Genomic DNA, 15,125 nt, shown 5'->3' with positions numbered 1-15,125 from the left:
TTCTTTGTGTCGCCTTGCAGGCATTGATTTCCTGCTTCCTTGTTAATTAAAGGTCTTTCCTTTCTTGATCACTAGCTGTGATCCCGTCTTCAAGGTCTGAAAGTATCTTCAATGTCTTTCCAGTGGTACTGTCAGTTTTTGACTGACTTTAATTTCCTGGATATCGCTTTGAATCTTCTTCATACATTGCAGTTACTTCCGATATTGTTCATTTCCATCATTTTTAATGCTTCTCTTTTTTATCTGTCTTTCTTAGATATGCTCAGTAATTCTATCAAAATGTTTGTGATTTCTTCTTTTGCCTGAGATATTATTTCTGATCTGATTACTTTAACAATCTCATGAAGTTATTTATTTACTTCAGTTGCTATACTCTCAGAAACTTCAGGTGTGTGACTTCCATTTTGTTCCATGGCAATATCTCCCAGACTTGTTCTGTGTGGGCTGGAGGTGTGAGATTGCCTTTTGTTCTTTTGTCTTGACTTTTTCCTGCCTTCATTCCAACATGCTGGTTGTGGGGTCCACAGCATTTCTCAGGTTGGCTGCCTCTCTGTAGTGTAAGGGAATGAGACCACCAATTGTTCCCAGGGAGAGAGCAAGGCATGGGGTGGGCTTCTCCGGACCTGTACATCTACACTGAGTCGTCCCAGTTGGCCAGGGGTTCATGGTGTTGGGATTGCTTTTTCCCTCAGCCTGTGTGTCTACATCAAGATTCCCCTGATGGTGGCAGGCAGACCAGGTGTATTTTTCTGATTCTATCAGTGGATGCCGGCTGCCTAAACAAAGCAAAAATTTCTAGTGGCAGCTTGCAGGCACACACGGTGCATCTGGTTGTTGCTCCCTGACTATGCAGGTTATCTAAGAGATGCAAGCTTATTAGTGGTGGCTTGGTGTGCAGGAGTGCGGACTGCTTATATCTCCCTACCTGCCAAACATGGGTACAATTTTCAGGATATTGTAAAGATCAAATTGCATATGATGTGTTTTTCTGTTGGAATATGATAAGCATTTGATATTAATCAAAATATAAATTTAGAAGAATCAAATAATTCTCCACAGTGTGGGAGAACATTTAATAACATGAATTCTTCCTCCCTACTCCATTTCATGCCAGAATTTCACATCTACTAAAATAAAATCATAATATTTCAAACATATACAACTTTAGATTTTAAAAAAGTAGAGACAAAGACAGAAAAATATCTTGGTAGTTATGCTTTATACAACTGTGTTTATTCTAAGGACCAAAACTATTATTCTATGAAGGGGAAAATGTTTGCTTTGAGATTTTGTGAGTTTTTTGAAAGACATATATTTACTTTATAGACATTCCTTTTTCAATTGACCAAAAATTCTCATTCCTTCTCTTTTCAGATTCCTCAAAGTATATACAATCCCTTTTCAGCACCGTTCAAAGTCATTACTATGATCTGAGGTCACTCTATGATTCCAGTGACCTTCCATTTTTGACCTATCCTTCTGCAATCCTCCTTAGTTCATTCTGCTATAGTGACACTGCTCGTCTCTATCTCATTCTGCCACATCATGCACCTTCTGGTTCATCCTTTGTATCTTTTCTTCCTGGAATTCTCTGTCATCAGAAATCTACACAATCAATTCTGTAGTTCTTCATGAAAGTGTCAATGAATATCTTAACAGACATGTTTGCTCTGAGCATCTTATATGATATAATTCCCTTACTGTACTGCTATATCTTTATACCCTTTATCAATCTTTTTTTTATTTTAAAAGAGAATAAAACCAAACAAAATAAAATGGAATAAGGCCAATTAAAGCAAAACTGTGAAAGTTATACAGGACTTCAAACATAATAATAGGAAACCAATACTGGCAGCTATGCCTCTTGTTATTTTCATAATAGCTGCCCATACCATCAAAAATAATAAAATCAAACAAATCAAATAGAATTAAAATAAAACAAAAAACAAACAAAAAAAAAAAAACAAAAAAGTGATACAAGTTCAATACAAGATAATAAGAAATAACAATAGCTACCATAGTATATCTTGTTGCCTTCAAAACAGATGCCCATGATGTCAGACTTAATAAAATCAAAGAAAACAAAACAGAACAAAACTTAACAAAACAAAACAATGAAAATGATACCGGAACTTAGTACAAGATAATAGGAAATCACCAGGAGCTACCACCTTCCCATTTTAGGCATTTCCTTCTCTTTCAGTTTCACAATGTCTATTGTACATTTTGGATCCTACTAACTACTTCAGTTTTTTTATAGTAAGGAGACAACACAATGTTCACCCATGTGAGTTTGAATCATTTCACTGATTGGCATGATCTCAAGTTGCATTCATTTACCTACAAGAGCCTGAAGATTATCCTTTTTATAGCTGAATAGTTTTCCATTGTATAAAAACACCGTATCTTCCTTGCCCATTGTGCAGTTAATGGGCATGCTACTGTGGCGGCCTTTTTTCTGATTCTCTGTCACATGCAGCATTGATTTGTCTCCTTTGGCTTTCAGTGTATGAGTTTCCTTTCATGTTAAAAGTACTTCTCTTATACAGCATTTTGATGGATCTTATTTCTTGATCCATTCTGCCTGTGTTTACTTTTGTTGGTGAATGTAGGCCACTTTCATTAATGGTTACAACCAACATGCCCTGGTTTATCTCTGCCATGTTATTTTCCTGCCATTGGCTCCCTACTTTGCCCCACTGTTCGACTGCCTGCCATGCTCAGTGATCCCCCATTGCTACTCTTCCTGGAGCTGTGGTCCTCTTTATCTCTCTCTAGAATATCCTTCAGTACTCTTTGTACGCTTGGTTTTGTGGTCATGAATCCTTCAATTGTTCCTTGTCATGGAAGTATCTTATTTCTGCATTAATTTTGAAAGATGATTTTTCAAGGTACATCAATCTGGGTTGGATGTTGTTGGACTTGAAGTACTTCACACCAAGCTTTCCTTCACTTGATGGTTTGTATTAAGAGATCTATTGTGATTCTGATATGCTTTCCTTTATAGATGATTTGTTTCATTTCTCTAACAGCTTTTAATATTCTGTTTCTGTACTGAATCTTTGGTATCTTGATTATTACATGTCTGGATGTAGCTTTATTTTATTTGTAAGCTAATTGGAGTTTTATATGCATCACTTATCTGTACATCTGGTCCTTTCCCCATGTTTGTGAAGTTCCCTGCAATTTGTTCTGTAAATAAGCCTTTTCACCTCATTTGTGTTGACTTCTGCATTTTCACTGACACCTATCAACCTTTTTATTTTTCATTGTTTCATTTTGTTGTTTTCTGCTTTCTTGTTAGTTTTAGGAGATCTTCCCTTTCACAATTACTAGCTGTAATCCTGTCTTCAAGATCTCAAAGTCTATCTTTAGTGTGTTTCAAGTGCCTCTTTAAAGTGTTTTTGCCAGTTTTTGATTGACTTTTTAATTTCCTGGATATCTCTTTGAACCTGTTTTTGTAATTCCTTCCCATATTGTTCATTCAAGGTTTCCTTCATTTTGCTATGCTCCTTTAAAAAAAAAAATCTATGTTTTTTTTCTATTATGTTTGCCACTTCTTGTTTTTTCTGAGATGTTATTTCTGTTCTGATGACTTTTACAGTCTTATGAAATTGTTTCTTTACTTCAGTTACCATTATCTGAGAAATTTCAGGGGTGTAATTGCTGATTTCTTCCATTCCTATGTTTCCTGGACCTGTTCTGTGTGGACTGGAGGCTACAGATTGCCTTTTGCTTCTTCATCTTAATGCTTGTTTTCCTGGGATCTTCCAAAGGAGCCAGTTCTCAGGCACTTCCCCACTGGCTCAGTATAAGGGAGTGGACCTGTCATCTGGGTTTTGTGGCCACGACATGTTCTCAGGGAGGTGTTGGGGTAGGGGGCTGCTTTGTCAAACCCATGTGGCTACACTCAATAGGCTTCCCCAGTGACCGGTGTGCATGTGGGTACAGAGTTGTTTGTTGCTTCTCCTGGGCTGCCCTGGTTACCTGAAGGAATCCCCTCTGTTCAACCTCAATTTTTTATTTTGCAATAAATTAGCAGCCTTGGTGTTATTACATATTCGTTTATCTATTCTATGTGATATATATTTTCCAGCCAGAATTTAAATTTCCTAGAGGAAAGACTTTGCTTTCTGATCTACTTACTCATCTCTTGAAACAGTTTTCTATATAGTAGATTCAAAAATGACCACTTATACGACTAATAATATGGAAAGGCACTAAATTTCTTTCTCAGGAATGCTGCATTTATTATACCAAAATAAAGTTTTCATTTAAGATAAATTAAAAGTTTTGGAAATTTCCTTCTTATTTGCCAACAAAATATGACATTTAAAAGGAGAATATGTATTCATTTAGGTTATAAACTCCCACAAGACTAAAAATCTATCCTTTTATGTTTGTTATCAGAAACAGCCTATTATGAGGGTTGAATTAATATGTATCACAATTGATTTAAAATGCATGGTGTTGTGCACTGGTATTCAACCAACATCTATATTCAATTAAATAATCATTACAGTTGCCTGCGTTGGTGCATTACACTAATGGCAGGAGCTACTTTCAAGGGATAGATTTTGTTGCGGAATTGTATAGGTGGCATGTTAAATCTGGGTGAGATGCAGAAATTTGATATTTTGTTCTCATACATTTGTCTGCATAGATTGGAGAGTCATTGCTTATGAGTATCTAATTTTAAAATATTCTTGTAGATGTAAAAGAAAACAAAGGAATCCCTCACTTTTATTGAGCTTTGGAGATAAACTGAAGAGCAAATTTGCATTAATTTTAGCTGTAAAATGTGTCACTTTTTCCTCGTAGTTGAATTCTCAGGCAACATTTCCTTCTGTAGCTAATTCACCTGCTCTGCCAGGTGTCCTAATCCACCATTTATATAAATATTTGTAAAATTCTTCCTATTTTATCATTCTGTTTTTGTGTGTATTAGAAAAACCAGAGCCTGAGACAATCTGCCAGAGAAGAGCAGCATTTCCAGTTCTCTTTTGGTCTCTCTTGTACTTGGCTAGCATAAGACAAATATTTCTGAAATAAATGGAATCGTGGTGAATTAAAGAGCAAAAGAAAAAGATAACCTATTATATTTCCAGGAGTCTCGAGTTGTGTTTGTGTGTGAGCATTTTTCCCATATGCTGGTTTCTTTGGGAATTATTTCAAACTCATGTTTTTTTCTCATCATGAAAGTCATTATTGGTTTTGAATTCAGATAGAATCGCACTTAAATTTCACCTCTCTCAGCCCATACAACTGCCATAGTGAGTACATAACTTGATCTCTCTAAAGTTTAGCATGCTTATGTATAAAATATGCAACTGTAGAACAGAGGCCCTATATGGTTGACTCTGTACTGTACATTGGTGCCCATGAGTCATCTTCTCCACGTAACCTTCTTCGACCATGCCATGCAAAAGTACCCCCTGCACTGTGCTACAAAAAGCATCAAACATGGCCTGAAGTCTGTAATGGAAGCGCATTCCATGAATGACTCCAGAACTGGGACTCTAGAATCCTCTGCTTGTCATATGTATTTGCTGAATGAATGAAATGACATCAGTACACCTAATGTGAACACACATATTTTTAAAAATATTATAGAATTCTACATTTGCACAGACATTCAGAGTAGACTCCACCTCACCCCACACCCAAAACAAAGAAACAAACAAAATACAAAGAGTGAGCTTAACCAACAACACAAACTTGAATCCCATTAATGAATGTTCAAAATAAATCACTTTATACTGATGCCAGACTTACATTTTCTGAAAAGAAGAATCTTACCTATACCTGTACTCACTGATTTTAGTCATTTCGTATTGCTTTCATTTGCCTAGAAGCAGGTTAGCATAGTGGAAAACATTACAAAATTAGCAATTAAAATTTAAAATTTTAGTTCTTTCTTCTGTTAATTAGCTGAACAAAATTAGAAGTGTTGATAAGTAATGTCCCTGGAAGACAATCTTGCTTAATTTCGTTTTGAATCATTGCTATAGTTTGAAAGAGACAGAGAGATGACTGACTTATTTCATTGTTGAGAATTCTGGCAATTCTTGGCTTCTTTACTGATTTGGTTCTACAAAGTTGGAAAAAAATTCTGAAGTTAGAAAATCGGTTTTAAGCCATCCTGGTGTTTTCACTGCAAGTATCATAGTAAATCATCTTGAATCTATTTTCTGTGGTAACCTACTTTTTAAGAAATCATGACCGTTACTCTAAAAATGTTAACTTGTTAACACTGGTTATGTATATTTAGGGAAAATAAAAATATCTGCAGTCAGGTAGGATTTTATTTAAATTATGTATAGACTGAGGTCAATTAATATTTCTGAGTCAGTGTTTTTATCTGTAAAATGGATACAATAATTTCTAACTTTCAGGGTTTCTGGTAAGATTAAGTTAATTAATGTCTCTAATGTATACAGCTCAAAGTACCACAACTAATGTATAACTTCTTGTTAATGAAATAAAAGGCACCATAAATAAATTATATTAGCTTACAGAATACTATTGTATATTTTTATTTAATTCTTAAAAATAACACAATTTATGCATAGTCTTAAGTCATAGAAGCTTTGCAGTTGTAAGAAGAACAGACATGATAGAACTTTTTCTGCATTTCTGTGTAATTGCCAACAGAGATCTGCCAGTTACCCAGACAACGATTTCATCATCTTACTAAATTTATATAGACTCTGTTTTTGTTCTTTTCTATACTCTAACCAACACTCTAAAGTTCTGTGTGCATGTGAATTTCTCTGTGGGTTATATATGGAGGATTTGGAAGGACTCAACTGTAGATTTTAGATAGGTGGTAGTCATGGTTTATATCTAGATGTCCCTGAAAAGCCTCACATGCTCCAGGTGAGGGAATTGGAGAGGATTAGTGAACTGGTACATTTATAGATAACTGTACATTTTGGGGTAGAGCCTGGTCGATGGAGGCAGGAATATGGGTGCATGTCTTGGAAAGATGTATCTCCGTCCCATAATCTGACTTACTTTTTTTCCCTCTCTCTTTGCTTCTCCACTGCTGTGTTGTGAGAAGTTCTTTACTGAACTGTCCTGTTTTGTAGCCAGCCAAGTATGGACTAAAACCTCTACAAACTGTAAGTCAAAACAAATATTCCTCATTTATGTAATGAGTGTTGGGTATTTCATCCCAGAACCAATGAAAGTGACTAAGACAGTGGTTTTTAACCTCTCAGCAAGTTTCAGAATTTAATGTTCTTGCAAGATGTACCATTACATTTAAATAATTATAGCAGGGGCCAGGGAAACAGCTCAGCAACACAGCACCTGCCTGGCAAGTGCAAGGTCCTGAGTTCAATTCTTGATACCAAAAGAAATTAAAATACCAAAACAAAAAACAAAACAATAGCAACAACAATAAATAAACAAATGATTACAGCAAATGATTCCAAGAATGGCACCAGTGATACAAGCAGATACTCAGAATCTTTTGAATGGTCACATGATGATGTACTCTTCAGTTAACATTCTTATTCTTTGAACGTAGGCCTATTTGATTTGCCACTTGCCCAAGCTGCTTTTAATATTAATTCACTCTTAAATCTCTTCCAGTCTTTCCTCCCAGTTTCAGTGAAAGTTTATCCTTCATTTCTCTCTGGATTTCGTACCTTATCTTAATAATCTTTACAAATTCTCACAGTGCCAGAGTCTGGAGCTGACTTTGCATCAATTTTCTGATCCCATGACTCACTCTCCTAGTTAGTTCGCCAAAGTCAAGCTTCTACCCAGTAAGACTTTTTCTATAGACCAGCAGCTCTTCTGGAACTCTGCATATTCCTGCGCTGAGATTCCCTACGGGCTCCACTAGTGCTGCCTTCAAACCTCCAAGTTCATGCCAGCCTCTGGTCTGCCCCACATACACATTCACCTGTATTCCAGACAGATGAGAGGATGGATAGATTCTAGAGTATTTTAATTGGCTAAACCTCAACAGATTCACCTTTTTAGCAATTCTACATATATGAAAAGCAAGGAAACTCAACCATGGAGTTTTGTAAAAGAGTAAGCTTTTCATAGTTTTCGCAGTTTTAATAATTCAGCTCTCTCTGTAATATTAACATGAGTGGCTAAAGCAGCCAAATTCTGAGAAGATATATATTTGACTGATTCTCCTCAATCCATCTGCTCAAACTGGCTGTAGTACAGTTAACTATATGCAGTTTTAAATTTGTGCACATCAGGACTTATGGTTTTAAGGCTAGAAACAGGGATGTTATTAATGTAAAAAGACACTTAAATTTCTCTTAACCTTCTCAATAAAGACATTTAGATTCTTGAAGTGGAAATTCCATATTCTAAAAGAGCTAGGTGAGCTCAAACTTCTGGTTAGAAATCAAGCAACACCCGACCACTTCTAGTTTTCAAAAGTCTCAGACAAGGTATGCACATATTGTTACCTTTATGGTGACTCACTAGCTGCATCAGTTATAATTCTGTCGTGTCTCTCTGCTTTCAGATTTAGACATCTTCTATTGCCCAATTTAAAAAGAAGAAAATCCTCTGGAGCTGCAGCAGAAACATTTGGTCTTCTATAATCCTCAGTTCTTAACTTAACCTGGCAGCTCATAGCGAAGCTGTCGGATCTGCAATCCTAATGGCTCTCAGTTGGCTCCCATGTGTACTGTGTAGCAATCAGGAATGAATGTGCACTGACAACTCATCGTCTCTGCTCTGTGGCTCTACAAACACCCACCCTGAATCAGAATATTATCTCTGTGGCTCATGAGTAAGATACATATGGGCAACTGAGCTGTCGTTAGCTGCGTAAAGACAGTCTATTCTGAGGATGTCCCTAATGTGTACAGAGTCAGACATGAAACTATGGCACGGAGGTGTTTATGAAATATAAGATGGCATGAAGTCAGCTGAATGTTACTTATTCACTGCCATATTTAATGTGAATACCAAACACAAAGCTGAAGAACTCCATCACACATCTAGTGTCCAAAAGAAAAAGAGCAAAACAGGCAAGGAATGTCCTCATTAACAATTGCTCAAATGCTTACTTAGTAAAGATCTTCTTCTGAACTTTGCAGAATTTACATGGTGTTTGTGTGTGCATTTATGTCAATGCATACAGACATGTACACATGCTAGAGTACTGTTACTAAATCAGTGTTGGTAGAAACTTGATGATTTGAGAATGATACTCCAAAAAAACTTATTTTCTATAACCAATATGCTCTATATTGCCCCAATTATAATTGGTGAGATTTTAATATAATTAACATGATCAGTTTCATGGCAGAAGAAACGTTTCCAAATATGTCAAGAATAGGTAAGGAGTTGAAATTTATTGTAGGATTGGAATTTTGTGCTAGTTAAATCAGTTATATTTAATTTTCTTTGCAAAGTGACAATCACTGACAATTGTAAAGTGTGGTTCTCCTTTATAACATGATAAAATACTAATGCATTTATTAGTTCTTGAAGCTTAAAATCACAGTATTCCCTACATCATTGCTTTTGTCATTTTCTACCAACCTCAACCTTAGTCTTTGTACTCATTCCTTGCAGCAAAAAAATCTAGGAAAGGTGTGGCCTCTGCTGCCATAAGCCTAGGGTAAGAGCAAAATTTCTCATGGAACATGAACCCAGACGCTTTCTTATGGTAGGCAAAGGCTTTACCTCTAAGTTACACCTGAAGCATTTTTCAAAAAAATTTTGAGGTGATCTCATGAAGGTGCCAATGTTAGCCTTAGTAGTGCAATCTGCTTGTTTTAGCTCCAGAGGAGCTAAGATTACAAGTGTGTGCCGCCACAGTTGGTAAAAACAAAAATTTCGTTTACGCAATATGTTATTTTAGCAATTCTTGTGATTTTTAAATTCAACTTTATTTTGCATGTTTACCTTTATATTGGATAAATTTCCATATTTCAGCCAAAATAAGTTAGGTATTTGCTATGTTTGCTGGTGACTTTTTAAATGAAGTTTAACAGAAAAATTTACACACATCTATTTTAAAATCTTGTACTTTGTTCATTCTCATCTTTATGTGCTAGTAGCTGATATGAAACAAACTTTGTAATAATCACTAATCTATCCTGAATTTCCTGTGTTAGCTAATCCAATTTGAAACTTAGTTTGTATTTTCTCTTAGAGTGAATCTTCCCATTAGTATAAAAGTTCAGTCTCTCTCCATCTTTTCTTCAGATTCTAAAGAGGTGAGACACAATGAGCATCCTTGTTTTTTTCACCAAAATCTCACTGTTCATATAAAACAAGGGCCTTCCCTTACAGCTATGCTTTTGTTTGATTAAATCTGACACTGTGAATCACCATGTGACATGGTGGAGCTGGAGTCCCCACTGATTCCACTAGAATCTGAGTCCAGTGGGTCTCCTGCTGGCCAAGGTAGCATGAGTCTCCAAAGGTATAGTATTTTGAATACCTCAAAGACTCTCATTTGGCTGTTCAAGCAACATGTATTCACTCATTTTTATGTTTATTAAACAATGTGGATAGCTTCCCAATGGGGTTTCTGTGGTTCTCCATTTCTTTAAAATTATGGAGGACTTATGGATACATCCTTGTTTGAAGATAAACTATTTAACATATGCTCAATTATATTTATTTCATCAAGAAAAGTTAGAATAGCAAGTTTGAATTATCTCTTCCATGCTGACTCAGGGATACAAGAAGTCCCATATTAAAACTCTTTTATGAGGTACTTCTCCATTTTCTTATTTGCTCCCCCATATTTCTCTTGCATCATATCTGCCTTCAAACCTCAGTTCCTTAGATTTTCCCACTATAAACCCATTTTTCCATGCCTGACTTGGAACTGATGGAGGGGTCCTAGCCAGGGCTTCCTTGCTCACCTCAGAGTTTTCAGAAGTAGTGGGACAGGCAGTTAGAAGTGCATAACTGAGGTTTTGACCTGCTACTTTCCACCTCTGTGTCTGTGGGCCAGTTACTTAACGTCTCCTGGCCTCATCTTTAGAGTAAGTTTCTATCTCATAGTGTTGTGGAAAAGAAGTGCATAATTATATGTGAGGCATATCAAACATTCCTCATCTAGGGGAAGCAGTGGGGTAACAACTTTACCTCTTAGATCTCCATTTCTTCCTCTTTTAGTTACTCTTCTCTCATGCTTCAAATTCATGCAGACATTTCTCCTCTTGGTAGGGACTCAGTTAACCAAAGAGTTTGGCTTCCTTCACTGTGCATTGAGAGTTTTACTTATTACTTAACAGATGTATAGACATTTATTCTAAAAACCAAAAGTTATAGTGGAAAATCAAATCAATTCTCATTTTCTATGCTTACAGTGATTTAAAATGAAAATGTTGTTTGGAGCTTTTTGATTCCAGCATCCAGAGTATTTACTTTCTTCTTCCTCATCTTTCTTATTTATTTTGACCTTTTTCTATTTCTGTTTCTCATTTCCTCGATAGCTTGACTGAAGTGTTTGCCTTTCCTTGTGGACTGCTTTGATCTCAAAGTTGTCTCTAGATGTAGCTGGTACACCCAGGCCCCACTACTCACCACCCCATTGCCTCAGCCTGAAAGGCCACTGCCCAGATGTGCTATGAGACAGGTTATGTACAACTCTTAAAAAAGGTAAACTTCATTCATACTTTATGTCCTCAGCACAAATGATCACTGTCAGTTCTGCTGCTCAATGACACTGCCTATATTTCAAGTTGTTTTTGTTATATTACATTCATAATTAGGTGCTTACACTTGTTTGTGAATCATTTTCTTTATTAATACATATGCAATGTTTACATTCCTCATAGGGAATTGGTACATACATTATACATCTTAGTTCCTTTTTTTCATCTATTTCCCTTCCGTCTTCTCCTCCTTCCATCCATCTCCTGATCTCCATCTATGTCTTTTCTTGGTACAGGTTTGCAGAACATAATGTTCACATTATCTTTCCTTTTGTATTCAATGCATCTCAAGGCTCTGTCTTCTATCTTAGTTCTACAATGTTAAATGCATTATTCACATATAAAAATGTTTTTGAATAAATAAACATTATTTGAAATTTATTCAAATGTTCCTACTGAAGATTGGGGAAAAGGGAGAAAAAAGGCAACTTAACAAGAAATTTTTGCGATCAGTCTAAGTACTATTTTTCTTTTATTAGTTCCAAGGTCTTGGATCAAGCTCATCCTCATGTCACACAGAGATTTTAGCATCTCACCTAGCTTGCAACAATTTCATACTTCAAGTCAATCAAACTATTCCAGCCAGTATAGTGTTCCAAGTCATTTTGTGCCCTTGAAGAGTAATAAACTCATATTCTGGAGTCTACCATAAGGTGAGATTTGTTCTTTTATTTTAGTATTCCCTTAATCTATCAATGTCTGTATTAGTAAATGTTCAATAATCATTTGTGATTGTTTGATCAAATGTCTTAGATAATCTACAGATGCATATGCATCAGCAGATTAGCTCAAAAGCTAAAAGAAGAGAGTCTGAGAGCACATAGCTAAAAAAATAAGTCATTACAACTAAATTAATTGTTATAATCCTACTGAAGTGGAGAGGAAATGCTACTGAAGTTTCTTATAATTTTTATATAAGGCCATGTGAATCTTTACTTAAGCATTATGGTTTCTTTCATCTCACTTGTGAGAAAAAGACAGTACTGAACATAAATATTTCATATTTATTATTATTTATTCTATATATCAATGTATATCAATGAATTAACTAGATCTTCAATACACCAAAAAAAAAATTAGAGGACTTTGGCTATGAACAAGATTGGTATCTAAAAAGATTTCCTGGACCTGCTGTTATACATAGATTTTAGGTTTATCTGAGATGTGTGCCAAGCAAGGAACATCATCCATCTCCTCTGAAAAAAACATCTTAAATGTTATGACATTAGCCACTTGCTTATAATTAAAGAATGCTGCCATTTCACCAAGCTTTCATTTACAGGAGAAAGTGCAAATTCCATTTCCCTTGAACTTTAGCTACTTCCAACTTTTTTCTTTGTTCTTTTCTTTAAAGCTTTGCAACAAATGCATCCCCATATGCTTATATTAGTTAATCTAGTATTAAACATATTGGCTTGCAAAATGTTGGCACCCATTAATAAATGTTTTCATTTTTTCATTCTCTCTCTCTTTTTTTAACTTTAGATTCTTCCTTTGACTACACAAGCAACAGCTGTCTAGCTGCCTGCACAAGACTGGATCTAATGCCTCTACAGAAATCTAGGTCAAAACACTTGGAATGCATGAATATCAAACAGAGTTTTCAAAACAGCAAATGAATACATCTTTAACTGGTGACATTTTCCTGTAGCATATGGCTGCAAGCTCAGGGGACTGAATGCTTTTTTGATGAATATGTTCCATCAAAAACTAAGGGATGGCAGTGGGCTTTTGCCACCTTCTGTTTTGTCTTATGAAATGATAATGCAAACTCATAGATAGATGCAATGATCACAAGGCTTTTACCTTCAAACCTGTTCTAAAGATGCATCATTGTTCCTTTTGGACAAGTTGCTTTGTCTTCAATTGGGTTTGGCTTTATATACAGTTGTCAAAGGTGGTAGCCAATGAGAGAGAGAGCTTTCCTTGTACAGCAGACTTTGGTGGAAAACTTTTAGAATTGAACTGAAAAGCAAGTAATCACCAAAGAGAGAAAATAAGGTGGTTGGTCCCGTGAGTACTTTACAGCTACAGCAGCAAAACATTGATTCTAAATTCCTTTCAGCATTTGAGAAGCTGGATAATCACTTGCCCATGAGTAACATAAAGAAAAACCCCGGGATAACAGAAGCTGAATCTACCGCCAATAAGCCAAGTGTGACCCTGGGCATGCTCTCTTTTATCTCTGTGATTTCGCTGTCCTTCTGTATCAAATATAAGGACAAGGTTATTCTGTTTTCATAGGTCTCTCCAAATTCCAGGCATCCATAACTTTATGAAGTTGTTTTATCAATGATACAATGTAGCTTAGAATAGCATAGCAGAGAAGAGGAAGTTTGATTGTTTTTTGATTACCTTAAGCATCATTTCTTAAAAAGAACAGTTATCCAGAGTCTTCACTCCTTCCCACAGAAACAAGCAAGTAAACAAAGAAACAAACAAATCCCCCAAAGCAAAAAAAAAAAAAAAAAAAGAATACTGGAATTATTCTGAATAAACAGAACAATGTTCTCTCCGCTTCTTTTGTCTCCTGTTTCTCAGGGCAGCATCTGAAATCTACCTGTGGAAAGTTTGGTCAGCCCTAAGTTTGGTTCAGCAATCACTGGCTCAGAAAATTGATGCTTTAGTTACAGCTGTGATGGAGGAGAGACGTTAACGTTTAGAACTCATGTTTTGTTCCTGGTTTGGATTTTGCTTAAAAAAAATAACGTAAAGAACTTGTGATTGTCACTGTAATACCTAAAGGGACCATTATATTCACACCATGAATTTGCAGTTCTTTGCTTTGATTTGGTAAGTCACAGCAATATTCTTGAAATTATATTCAAGAAACGTGCTTAGGCAAAGGTGACTTCTCCCGACACCGCAACGTAGAAATTCTGTTCGAAGGTTTCATCCCTTAAAAGCTATGCCAGCTCTCAGATTCTTTAGTAGCTTTTCAGATAATTTATTTTAAACACAAATTCATACATGTATCTGTTTGCATGTGAATGTATGTATTTTCGGTTTGGTGAAGCGGTAATTTATAGTACCAACATAAAAGTAGTTTGTTTTTTAATTGAATAAAATAACCAGTATCTTAACAGGGTTGTACAATGTGCACTTTTTATTTTATTTATTTATTTATTTATTTATTTATTTATTTATTTGGTCTTTTTTGTTTTTATCAGTACCAGGGATCAAACTCATAACTGCCTGCTTGCAAGGCAGGCACTTATGCCGCTGAGCTAAATCCCCAGCCCTAAATGTGCACTTTTTAAAAAGAGCTTATAGTTCTCTTACTGTGGGTGTATGACTGTTTTTATACCAATGCATCTTAGAAAACATTAACTTGAATTTACTTTTATCCAGTTAACTGTCTTATCTATAAACAATGTTCATGCATCTATGTATTTATGAATTCATGCAAAATGTTCTAAAAGCAAATCTTCTAGAAATAAAATTTCTGGGTCAAAAGGT

At 35.6% G+C, this 15,125-nt stretch overlaps 1 long non-coding RNA gene across 1 annotated transcript in view; it reads right to left on the bottom strand.

Annotated features, from left to right (window-relative positions):
• Positions 1-8,704, bottom strand: part of LOC134476368 (uncharacterized) — a 70,660-nt gene extending 61,956 nt beyond the window's left edge. Inside the window, exon 1 of the long non-coding RNA XR_010047947.1 lies at positions 8,445-8,704. This is a non-coding gene — a long non-coding RNA (uncharacterized LOC134476368). The remainder of the gene's footprint in view (positions 1-8,444) is intronic.
• Positions 8,705-15,125: the final 6,421 nt, after the last annotated feature.

The sequence above is a fragment of the Cavia porcellus genome, unplaced genomic scaffold (assembly GCF_034190915.1).
Source record: "Cavia porcellus strain 051 isolate PalLab524CR breed Dunkin Hartley unplaced genomic scaffold, mCavPor4.1 scaffold_6, whole genome shotgun sequence".
Lineage (NCBI taxonomy): Eukaryota > Metazoa > Chordata > Mammalia > Rodentia > Caviidae > Cavia > Cavia porcellus.
The sequence above is the reverse complement of the archived record's forward strand: the minus strand, read 5'-3'. Positions and strand labels throughout refer to the sequence as shown.